This window comes from Protopterus annectens, chromosome 2.part0 (genome assembly GCF_019279795.1).
Source record: "Protopterus annectens isolate FY-2018-M chromosome 2.part0, PAN1.0, whole genome shotgun sequence".
Taxonomy (NCBI): domain Eukaryota; kingdom Metazoa; phylum Chordata; order Ceratodontiformes; family Protopteridae; genus Protopterus; species Protopterus annectens.
The window spans coordinates 674,127,665-674,140,730 of record NC_056728.1 but is presented as its reverse complement, the minus strand read 5'-3'; positions in this window follow the sequence as shown (position 1 = coordinate 674,140,730).

Genomic DNA, 13,066 nt, shown 5'->3' with positions numbered 1-13,066 from the left:
ACTAATGGTGTCACTGCGATTACAAATTGCTACCAATATCAGCCTGCTGTCTTACCACAGGCCCTACCCCTGAAGATGCACTTGTTGACTCACTTGTGAATAAATAAATCTAACTCTGCCCCATGGTTAACTAAAGAAACTAGATCCCTATTAAGGACAAGAGATAAAGCCTAGAAAAACTGGCAACAACCAAATCACACTCAGCACTTCAAACCTATCGTGAACTCAGAAATCAATAAAAAAAAAATGCATTATACAGGATAAAATAAATTATTACTCCAAAGCCCTAATCAAGCACCATAATAACCCACAGAAATTCTGGACAGCCATAAACAAGATCCTCCAACCAGGTAAAGTCACCACTCCACCTCCTACTACAACCATTGCCAATGACAATATTGCCACCCAAATTAATACATACTTTACCGAGACTATACTAGCATTGTCTAAAAAACAACCCCCCTCCTCTACCTCAACCAATTCCCTACCAGACAATAATAAAACAATGTTCTCACTGCAACCAGTATCAATAAACATTATCAAAAAACTACTAAAAAAACTAAAGCCAACCACTCTAGCAGTAGACAACTTACCAGCAGACTTTCTAAAAGTAACCACTGGCGTCACTACCTATCCTATATCCATCCTTGTTAACAGATCCTTAATTGAAAACCAAGTCCCCAACATCTGGAAAATCTCATATATAATGCCGCTACATAAACAAGACCCTTCTACTGACCTATCAAACAACTGACCCATAGCAATCCTTTTTCAACTCTCTAAAATTCTTGAAAGAATTGTTGATAAACAAATGACAGATTATCTGCAAACTAATAAACTACTAACCAATACCCAGCATGGCTTCCGGCCATTCCATAGTACAACTACCACATTAATGTCATTTACAAACATGATCAACCTCCATAGAAATAATGGTAACTATGTATCCCCTATATTCTTAGACCTATTAAAAGCCTTTGATATGGTCTCTCACAGCAATCTCCTGAATGTCCTCTCTGACCTTAATGTGTCCCAATCTACCCTTGCCTGGTTCCAGAGCTACCTATCCGGGCATCAGCAAGCTGTATGCTGGCAACAGACAATATCATCCCTTCTTCCTGTAACACTTGGCATTCCACAAGGCTCAATTTTAGGGCCATTACTCTTCTCTATCTTCACCAATAACCTGCACACCTCAGTCCCACAAGCATCGCTCATTCAGTACGCAGACGACTCTACAATCATCTGTGCTACTGCTACCATAGAAGAACTTCATAAAGTAACTCAACTATCCTTCCTAGGAATTGAAACCTGGCTAACTAACTCTCAGTTAATTCTTCACCCCCAAAAAGCAAATGTATGATATTTCAGCCCACCAAAGCATACGCATCTCCATGCACCTTTAACTTAACTTCGTTAGATAATACAACCATTTTCCCCTTACCCCATACTAAGCTGCTAGGTGCAGAAATTGCCTGCAATATGAGATTTGACATCCACATATCTCAAACTGTAAAAAAAAGTTCATAAAAAAATTGGAACTTTATATAGGAACAAACAATTATTTACAAATGACACTAAAGCCAGAATCGCCCAATCGCATTTGATGTCAACACTACTTTATGCATCCCCCATACTCAGTAACCTTAGAAAAACAGATTTAGCCAAGCTTGAAGCCTGCTACAATAAAATTGCTAGACACGCCATCAATTCTCCATCAAGAACTCATCACTTTATCCCCTTAAAAAAACTCAACTAGCTATAACTCTAAAATCTCCTACTATATAACCAACTAACCATAGCCCATAAGATATTCTACTAAACGGAAAGAACACCCACACTCCAAAATATTCTGCCACCCTATACCAGCTCTAGAACTTTACACTCCACCAATAATCTGCTTATTAAAATTGAGTCAGGCAGAAATTCAGCCAGGGAATCACTATTCTCAAACTATATAGGCAAAGTCTGGAACTCGCTACAATATGAAATATCATCCACCCCAACCCTCTCTCAATTTAAAACATTGCTAAAAACTCACCTAATAAACAAGTGGCTATGTCCCTGCAATACCTCTGACTAGACTAAAACCAGCACTCTCTTCAAGTTAATATTGCCCATAACGCTACCCTCACCTACCAAGCTTATCATACCACAGCTGACTCATATCTGTCAAGTTACCACTGTCAATCATCTATCACATTCTACATCTACTACTGCTTAATTACTTCTAAACCCACTCTATTGTAAATAAGCTACTGTCTGAATACTATCTAATTATACCTAACTCCACTACTATGGTGTATACACTGCTGTATGTTATCCTTACTGTTTATGGTGTGAAATGACGTATTCATTACAGTGGTTTGCACATGAAATCACAGTTTTCTTTACAAATGTACTATTCCTATATTAATATCTGTACTGTGTAAATGTCACATATATTATTGTTTGGTAACTGTGGAGCATTTCTCCCCGGGAGTCCGCTAAAAATGGACATGTGTTCAGTCAGACTTTCCTGGTAAACAACTGTAAAATAAATAAATAAATTCCAAACCTTTAAAATCTGTGTGCTCTGTTCCCCATGGATATGTGTATACCTGGTCTTGTAGTAGTATACAGGTGAGTGTAAGGAATGTGCATTCTGTGATACACATCATATTATATGCCTGTGTGTTTCAGGCCCAGTAATAATCCTGATGTACTTGTCAGAGAGAGAGAGACACATTCACAAAGATGTGTATTACTTGTGTTTGAACACAAGTTAGTTGCCAGTCCTCTATCCTACTGCTGATTCCATATGGTAACCAGCTGTAGCAGCTGAGGACACATGCCGGGCAACCTTAAACGACCAGTATACATGCATTCCTGGATTGTTCCCATGCAGTCCTCATCACCCTAAAAATCACCCCTATGAAGACATATCAAATAGTGTCATCAGGTATCATGCTGACCCCTATCAGTTTCAGTGCAATTAATAACATTCTGAGGTGTTTTCCTCCTGGGATTTTACAGTTCCATTCTCTAAAAGCATTTATATCTGACAGCACTTCATTTCACACGTTAGTATACTCTGCCTATTGAGGACTCTTGCAGTGACATAGAGGATGTTATTAAGTGTGGGGCTGCCCCATAATACTTGGAGCACAACTCATACTCTACCCTGTATGACTGTGTTGTGCAGAACTATGTGCCTCTGTCAAGCTTTACATAATGACTGTGTGTGTATGTGTGTGTGTGTGTGTGTGTGTGTGTGTGTGTGTGTGTGTGTGTGTGTGTGTGACTGCACAGTGGCCTGGTGTATTTCTATTGATATGTGCACAGGATATTGACTGATGCATTTTTGCTAACATAGATATATATATATATATTTGCATATACAAATACATACACATATACATATACATATATGTTTAGGTAGAGAGAGAACTGGAAATATTCCTAGGTGTAGTAAAATGCAAATCACTAGTGCTGTGGTCGGGGCTGTACATACTGTACTAACTAGCTTCCTTAGATATATCCCTTCATGTGCTTATGCTAACAACAAGGCACCCATATTCTTTATTTTTTTCTGTCTCTCTGCACTGTCAACTATCTTTCAGCTGATATCAACTCCTCTCCTCTTTCACTGGATCTAGCAGACCAACTATAGCCTCCCCTAGACTGTGCCTGACAGTGTTGTTCTGTTATGCCCTACTTTCCTCCCCCAGAGAGCACTCATTGACATCCCTAGGCAGACATGCACTGGGGACATGCTGGTGTATATATAAATAGCCTGGGCATTGGTCCTTATGTATGTTGTCACCCTGTAGCTGCTGCTGGATATTAAGGCATGTACTGCTACTTTTTACTTCTGCCTAAAAAAATCATTAAAAATGCCATCAATAGAGCATAAGGTTTGCTTACATATTTCAAAAGCTTGCAGGGTCCGTCATTAGCATGAAATATGTGCAAGCCTCCTGATGGAATTGTACATGTTCTGCTTTTACAGGCTTGTGATAGTCCTATGCCCTGAGCATACACATGTTTGGAATTCATCTCACAGAGCACCATATCTTTTCTGCATTTTCATTGCTAAACAGTTTACTTATGTGATAAAATGATCATACGAATATGTCCTCTTGTCTGTCTCGTATATTTACTGCTTTTCTGTCTCCTGGTATATAAATGAAAAACAGACACTGTTGCATGCCACATGCCAAAATAAAATATAGTGCAGGAATGAAAATCCCAAAGCGGCTATAAAATTAGTGAGCAAATTACAAAAATGTTGACAATAAAACAAAGTGAAGGATATGTTAGTTATATACATGGAAAATTTGAACTAAATGTGTGAAAGGTGCTTTCACACTTGTTTTTCACACTTCTTTAATCATCAGTTTGTCGCAGACATTTCAGCAAGAAAAACATGCCATATTTCATCTTCATATATATTTTGCTGCATTTTATTTTCTAAAGTAATACAAGACATTTGCTAGTAGTTTTTCTTTCATTCAGTCCCTTAAATATAGGGTCTTGGAGAAGTTTTAATCCTTCAACTGATAGAAAACTAACTGACATTAAATAATGAAGCTGCCAAAATACCCAGAATAGTTACAGAAAAAAACTATAGAGTAGAAAATATTTCCCATGAAAGTATCTGCAACTCCATTCTATTAGGAGCAGTATGATGTATAAATTAAATGTGCACTGTTCATTTAGTCGTGTGTTTGCATTATCTTATTCATTTTACTTTTTTGTTGGCTCGCTTATTTGTTTATTGGATTTGTTGAACAGCTACTACCCTTGATCCAGTGTTTCTTTTTCAGTGGAGAAGGGGATAATACTCTTCAGGGACATTGACTGCAATACCAGATATGAGATTTATTTATTTATTTATTTTATTTATTTATATTTGTTGACCGGGAGTGTCCGACTGGACATAGGCCCATTTTCAGCGGAGACCCGGGGAGAAAGGCTCCACAGTTAAAATAGACAGACAGTAGTTACATTGGATTACATAGCGATTAACAATTTAACATAGCAATTACTTACAACATATTTACAGATGAAGAACATAGTACATCAGTAGACAACTAGAACCTTTATCTGTGAAGTACATAACAGACATTAACAAATGTTACAATAAGAATTTCCTGCTGTATAATAAGTACTAGGCTTATGAGCATCTGAGCTTGCTATAATCAAGGTAGTTAGTGGAGTGGAAAGAAAGGTAGTGGTTGGATGGAGTGGGTGATATTAGAGTGGGAGTTGCAAGGGCATAGCCAGCATGTTTTTATGTGCGCTTTTAGTAAAGTTTTGAAGTGGGTTTAGATGGTATGGAGGTAGTTGTGGGTGGAAGGGAGTTCCATAATTTGGCTATGGTGCAAGAGAATAGTGCTTCACCAGCAGAGTTATTGGCTTTAGAAATCTGTAAGTGATTTTTGTTGCTGGATCTTAGAGATCTGGTGGTGCGATAGGGTTGGAGTAGATTCTGGAGAGATGGGACATTTAGTATATGGTTTACTAGTTTGTGGGCGAATGAGAGTTGATACCACTGAAGGAGGTGAGGGAGATCAAGCCAGCCCAGTTCAGCAAGTGAGAGACAGTGGTGACTACGATAGGATGCCCCTGTGGCGAATTTGGCAATTTTGTTGTACCAGGTCTCTAGCTTGTCTAGATTGCATTGCCTTAGGTTGGTATATATTGGAGAGGCATAAAGTAGGGTGGAGATAAGGTGGGAATTTGCTATTGAAATCTTTGCTGCTTTGGTGAGAAGTTGCTTAATTCTGTATAACGCTCCTAGTTTTTTGTGGACTTTTTTTATGGTTACGGATATGTGAATGTCAAATTTTAGTTTATTGTCTATTTCCACTCCTATCAATTTGGTGTGTTCAGTTGGGTATATAGTGGTGTTGTCTTTTGCTGTGATGTTAAAGTGAGAGTTGTTGTGAGTATATTTGGGGGGTTGGAAGATGAGTAGTTTAGTTTTGTTTGGGTTGAGTATTAATTGGTCATTGAATAACCAAGTTTCAACATAGGAAAAGGCTTCCTGTGTGACTTTTTGCAGTTTGGGTAGGGACTGGGCTGAGCAGATGATGGTTGAGTCATCTGCATATTGTATGAGTGTGCCATGTTTGGTGGCAGAGGCTAGATTATTCGTGTAAACAGAGAAGAGTAGGGGTCCAAGGATGGATCCTTGGGGAACCCCTATGGAGAAAGGTAGTTGGGGAGGTATGTCATTCTGCCATACAACCGATTGTTGGCGGTCAGACAGGTAACTCTGAAACCAGTTGGTGACTGATTGAGAGAAGGATAGGTTATTGAGGACAGAGATAAGTTGTTTGTGTGGGACCATGTCAAATGCTTTAAATAGGTCTAAGAAAGTAGCAGAGTCGAGATAGCCATTGTTTTTTTGCTGAAGGATAGTGTTAGTAAAGGAAAGTAAGGCAGTGGTGGTGCTATGGTTTGGTCAGAAACCATGCTGAGTTCTGGAAAGGAGGTTGTTAGTAAGGAGGTAGTCTGAGACCTGAGAGGGTATGCATCTCTCTAGTATTTTGGAGAGTAGAGAGAGAATAGCTATGCAGCAGTAATTGGTAAGTTCTGTGGAGGGTCCACCTTTGTGGAGGGGAATTATATGTGATACTTTCCACAGTGTGGGAACGTAACTTTCTGACAGAGATCGGTTAATCAAGATGGATACTGGGTAGGCCAGAGCATCAGCTGCGATTTGTAGGTATTCACTTGGGAGGCTGTCTGCTGCTAATTTGGTGGGTTTAAGTTTAGTTAAGAGTTTTTTATGTTGGAGGTAGGTACAGGAGAAAAAGAGAAGGCAGTGGGGAGATTACTAGTTGAAGGTGTGGGTTGGAGGGGAGGGGGGTTGTGTTGTTTAGCTAGTGATAGTATGGTTTGGGTGAAATGTGTGTTGAATGAGGTAGTAATATTTTCTGATGAGTGAGGGATGTTAGGAGGAGGGGTACTGACTTTACCTGGGTGGAGGATGGAGTTTATGGAGGACCAGAATTGTTTGGGGCTGTGTTGTGAGGAGTCTAGGGCAGACTGGTGGTATTGGAATTTGTCCTGTTTTATTAGCTTTTTGACTCTATTGCGTAGTCCTATGAATTTCTGTCTAGTTGAGGGGGTTTTGGTTTTGCACCATTGCACCCAGGCTTTCATTTCTGACTTAGTGGTTTTCTGTAGCCATGGGGAGGGTTGTGCTTTGGTTCTGGAAAGTCTTATGAGGGCATGGTAATTAACGATGCTCAGGAAGGTAGTATTAAAAAATTCAACTGCGTCATCAAGACTGAGGTACTTTAAAGGATGCCAGTTACATTCTTTGAGGGATGAGATGAATGAGAGTGGGTTAAAGTTTAGTTTTTTATGTATTTGACGGTAGATGACAGGTTTACCTTGGTATAGGTTTTTTTTTGAGTTGGAATGTTGGGGAGTGATCACTGAGGCTATCTGATAAGCAGCCTGTTATATATGACTGGGGGCTCTTACTGACTAGTATCCAATCCAGGGTAGTGTGCTTGCTGGAGTTTTTATTTATCCTGGTTGGCGACTGGACTAGTTGGGTGAAGCCATGAAGGTTTATATGATGGGTTGAATGGTTGCCAGAACAGGATTGCCAGTCAATATTGAAATCACCTAAAATGATAGTTTCTTGGGGGAGATGGTGGGTAGATCAGCTGAGGAGGTTTTCTAGTGGAGGGATGTTTTGGCCAGGTGGGAAGTAGCATCCAATTATGTTGATGGTTTTGTTTTGGTTTATTTTGAAGTTGGTATATATTATTTCTTCATTGCCTATTTGTGGAGCTGATGATTTTAAGATCTGGATGTTCAGATGCTGTTTAAATATTATAGCTACACCGCCTCCTGAGATTTTATACAGTTTAATCCTTAGAGCAATTGTGTGACAACATTAAAGAAGATAATGTTACTAAAGGTTGGTTAGACACAGTAGTTTGATTTATAATTTCAAATTTCACCTTTAAACTCTAGCTGTAGCTGACTCATGATTTTAACTGGGAAGTGAATGCTATGAGATAAAAAGCGAACACTTGATAAATAAACCCATAAGGGATTGCATTCATATAGAATAGTTTAAAAGCTATCAGACTTCAGGGCACATATTTAACTAGAGTCTGTGGTCTAACACGTAGACATATAATGTGGATCTCTCATTAATACTGTACACTATTTATATGTAATCTTATTAACATTGATAGCATGCTAGTGGAAAACTCACACATCAAAAGGAATAATTATACTTCCCAGTTCTGCAGAAAATGTGCCAGAGTGATGGAAACTATTTTTGTCTCATTGCTTCTTGAAGTGTGCTTCAGTTCTAAATTGTTAAAAATATGTTTTGTGTCATTTCTTATTGGATTTAGTTTTAGTTTTAGCACTGTATATTAAATGGAAATGAATACTAGCACTTACCAAATGGCCATTTGATGTTTTTTTTAGATTAAATTTTATGTAAGCAGTTGTAAGAGAAATATGCCAGTGAGTCCAAATAAATTGCTATGATTACTGAACCAAAAGAATCACATGTACAGTTAGTGAAACAATTATAGTGATGTTTATAGTTGTGCTCATACTGCAGTTTTGCTCTGTCTCAGACATACTGTAATTGATTGACAGTAATTTTGTTTAGGTGTAGCAAGTTCAGTAGATTTAGGAAGAGCATTTGGAAATGATGCATTTAAGTAATGTAAATAAGGACTGACTAAATTCTCTGTGACTACCTTATTTAAATAAGGTGGCATTCCTGCCTGTGTGTGACTTATAGTCACTTTGTAATGCACAACAATTACATGAAACTGAAAGCTCAAGTGGGGAAATCCAAGCAGGGTAAAGAAAAATACAAGTAAAGAAAAGCAATGTCTCAACAAAACATGAAGAAAATTCCAAGCTTCCAAGCTTTTGCAAATAAGCTTTCTCAAGTTCAACAAAAAAACAAACCTACATAAATTAAATATTGAATACATAATGGATTAAAAATTCGCATTACTTTAACTATTTACACATTTCAGGATTTAACAATTAATTTAAAAACTTCCTTTAAAACACTTCATTTTCAGTGCAGGCTACAGACTGATGAGACACACTATTTTAAGTTTATGGTATTGCAAACTCTGTATGTAAATTTGAGTGGTGGTGATATAATTTCCAAGACAGAACATGCAGAATATAAATGGATTAATATTTTAAGAGCTGATGAAAGTCCTGGGTTAAATTATATGACTAAATGTTGAAAGGACTCCAGTCGCAACTATACAGCTTCAAGAATTTATTAAAATATAAAAAGCCAGTAAAATACCGCGAGTGCTTTTGTTTCACCACAGAGACTTCATCAGACAAATAATGTCTTCCACATCACTTCCTCTCCACTTCAGTTGGGAGCAGAGCTACTGGTGTGCTTGACCGAGAAATAAGGGAAATTCAACTGGTGAATCCTGCATTAAACAAAGGAGTAAGCAAGGTTGTGAAAGAATGATTTAATGGTGTTAAAATGAACAACACTAACACAATCAGCAAAAAAACTCGAACTGGTGACTCTAAATAAGGTTGTTATTTGTCTTTCGGCTTTTTCCCGGTAAGGGGTCGCCACAGTGGAACTCCGGTCCACTAATGATTGGCAGTAGATTTTTATAAAATGCCAAGGTGCCAGCTCGACACCCAACCTTCACCAAAGGCACGCCCATTTACGCACCATGTCTTCTGAATGCTACCCAACCATGGAGAGGACACGCAGACTCCATACAGAAGGCACTCCCAAGCCAAGCCGAGAATCAAATGGGAGAACCTCTTGCTGTGAGGTAACAAAGCTACTGCTGTACCACCATGGCAACGGTGACTCTAAGTGACTCTAAATAAGGTAATGTAGCATTTACTGTTAAAACAGCACCTATTAGTGAAACACAATGTGAGTGTAGCAGTGGAGGGGACCAAAAAGGTTTTAAAGACATTATGGGCTATTCCTTCCATTTTACTGACATTAATGTGAACAGTGAACATGGTGAAGCTTTTGTAGTTAACAAAGAATGCTTAACTTTGAAAGCAATGTTTTTTAAACTTGAAAAGCTGTTGTTTAAATACAAAATTTTGCAAATTGATCAAAGTTTTATGAAGGAATGTTTGAAAATGAAAATTGTTCCACACCGGTTAATATTATTTAAGCATCTTTCTGGGATTGTGTACAATACTAACATTATTAGGGAGTGTGAGGGTTTCTTTGACAACTGTGAGTTAATGAAAATGATTCTTAAATTTAATGAAAATATGATTAACCAGCTGAAAGAAGAAGTGAATATACTTAACAGTGATATATTAAAATTTTATTGTTCCCTGAATATGAACAGTTGTATCATCATATTTTAACTAATGTAGAGAAAAAATGTCAGAATATATTCCTCAGGAAGCAAAAAAAAAATGACAAGGGACAGGTTGCAATATGATGAGAGAAGAGGATACCCTGGTCCAAAACCATCAGGACACACTAATCAGGGAGAAGGGAAGGTGAGAGGGAGGGATGTGGGTTTCCACATGTCCCTGTCACCCCTAGATATGAATCCAACTATGTACAAAATAAGAGGGGAAGGCTGGATGAACTTGACTCATTTTCTGCCCCTAATACAGATTTTTTTTCCACTGAGGTGTTCCGAGAAGTTAGCAAACAAGATGAAAACCAACCTGGACTTGGGACAGGGGTACCAAGCCCAAGGGTATATGGAACTCCAAGCAGGGGTGAGGAGGAAGAGGAATGCATAAAATATGACAGGAACAGTATATTTGGGCAATTTAGAGATTTTAAGATGTATAATTACACTGACAGAGAGTTAGTGAAAGAACATTTAACTTTGTTTATGAAAGGGCTAAAATTCGGGCCAATGTAGCAGAAACTCTTCTTGACCTTAAACTATTTTAAAGAAAGTTAACTTGCACATATTCTTTATGGAAAACGAGGTTAGGAGTAATTTAAGAAGCAAGGTTAGTGAACTTAAAAGAAGCAACACTTTCAACCCACCTCACCACCCAGTTTTGCAGTTATCTGAAAAATGTGTGACTGAGGACATTTACAAACAGGTTTTGAAGGACCGTAGCCCCTCATATAATATTGCTAAAGTAGAAAACAAAACACTTAAATTTTTATGGAAAGACAGGAGGGTAAGAGTTATGAAGCCTAATAAGGGGGGGGGGTGTTTTATAAGACTGAGGCTTACAACAATGCCATGACCAACCTTTTGACTAGTAATGAGATATATACCCCGGTTTCAAGGAATGAGATATCTAATACTTACCGGAGAACTGACTCGTACTTAGAAGGGTACTTAATAGATGGTAGGATTAGTGTGGCTATTTGCAATTTTCTGGCACAGATTAACCCTATTATACCTAACTTCTTCGAAATACCAAAAATTCACAAATCAGTTGAAAATCCACCATTTAGGCCTATAGTTTCAGCTAGTGGTTCTAAATCCCACCCACTAGCAGTATACATAGACTAATGTGAAGAAAATATTTTTTTTTGCTTCTTTTTTTTTTATTTTGATTATAGTAGTTATATCACATTCTCTGATAAAATTGGATGTTATTTTTATGTGTGTAAACTTGCGAGTATAATTTAATGTTCTTTCTTCTTTAAATATAAGTAGGGTAAAATTCTGGTCAGGCTTTAAAAAAGTACTTCTATAAAACATTAATTCTAAAGTATCAAATACAAGTAAATATGAATTTCCCATTAAACATTGAATGAAAGTCATTCCTAATTCAATAGATAAAGATAGCTCTGTTTGATTATCACTCATACCTTTAACCAACAATATCAACTGAGCTTAATATGTTAAATTATTATATGGAGAATTTTCTTAAAAGAGATATGAAATTCTATATTATTCTATTATTGTTAAATAGTATTTTATATCAGGATGGAATGTTAGTAGTGTAAACAATTATTAAGTTGACTTAGAAAATATCCAGTATTTAGGTACCCTTAAGAGATCCAAAATATGTCGGATATGTCATTTTGGATAAATTTAATGCAACAGAGGAGCATACACTAAATAAGCCAACAACAAATAGATTATTACTAAAATAATTTGACTAAAAGGACTCTACAGGAGACAATGAGTGATTACCAATGAAATATGAATTTACTGTACGTGCACTGTCTTCCTTTACTTTCCCAATCTTCAGCTCACCAAGTTCAACTTACACTTATGAAAAGACATGACTTAGTGGTATCCTGACTCTGAGTAGAGGCGCCCTACATTCTAGTGTGCAGTGCTTTTACATATTTATAGATTTACAAAGCAGAGTCTAAGAATGAACTATGATCACCCTGACAATTCCCATCCTGCATAGGCCACCTCCTGCTTCCAGTATGAGTAATCACATCAGGTCTAGAATGAATGTGAAGGTACTTATGTAGTAATCAAGACTTACCTTAGGTAAGTATTTATCAAATAGTATTTAGAGCATCTTAGAGAGTTCTTGGGGCAGTTAGAATACTCTTAAGCCTCTCCTCCCTTGACCAAAAACAGAGATTTCCCTTCCCTTTCTTTCCCTTGTTTTAAATCAGTACTAATAAAAGAAATTCAGCAAACATAGGTAAAGAGAAATAACATTCAGTAGTCTGTGTTGTACATGACTCACAATCCATTAAACAAGTCAGTGACTAACATCACTTTAGTAAACATTATAAAGACAAATTAGAAATAATTTCCTAGCTCTTTAAATTTTCTGATGAAGCAGAAAGTTAACAATAAGCTATTTTAACTAAAAGTATAAAGCATTTCAATTTTTCCTTGCATGTATACATTTCTACTTATATTCTTTTGTCAATAGCTGTCTTTGAAATCTGTACAATACTTCACTTCTACAAATCATTCCTTTTTCAGTTCAGGTTTTGTTTTGTCAAAATGGCAACAATATTTCAAGGGCACAATTAATATTTAGACTGATGTTTCAAATAAATAACTTGTCAGTTGCCAATTGAGTTAGTTTAGAATGTATGGTTAGTGCAAATATAGCATGTTGCAAAAATAATATGTATTTTTTCGTGTGCTCTAGAGACTGT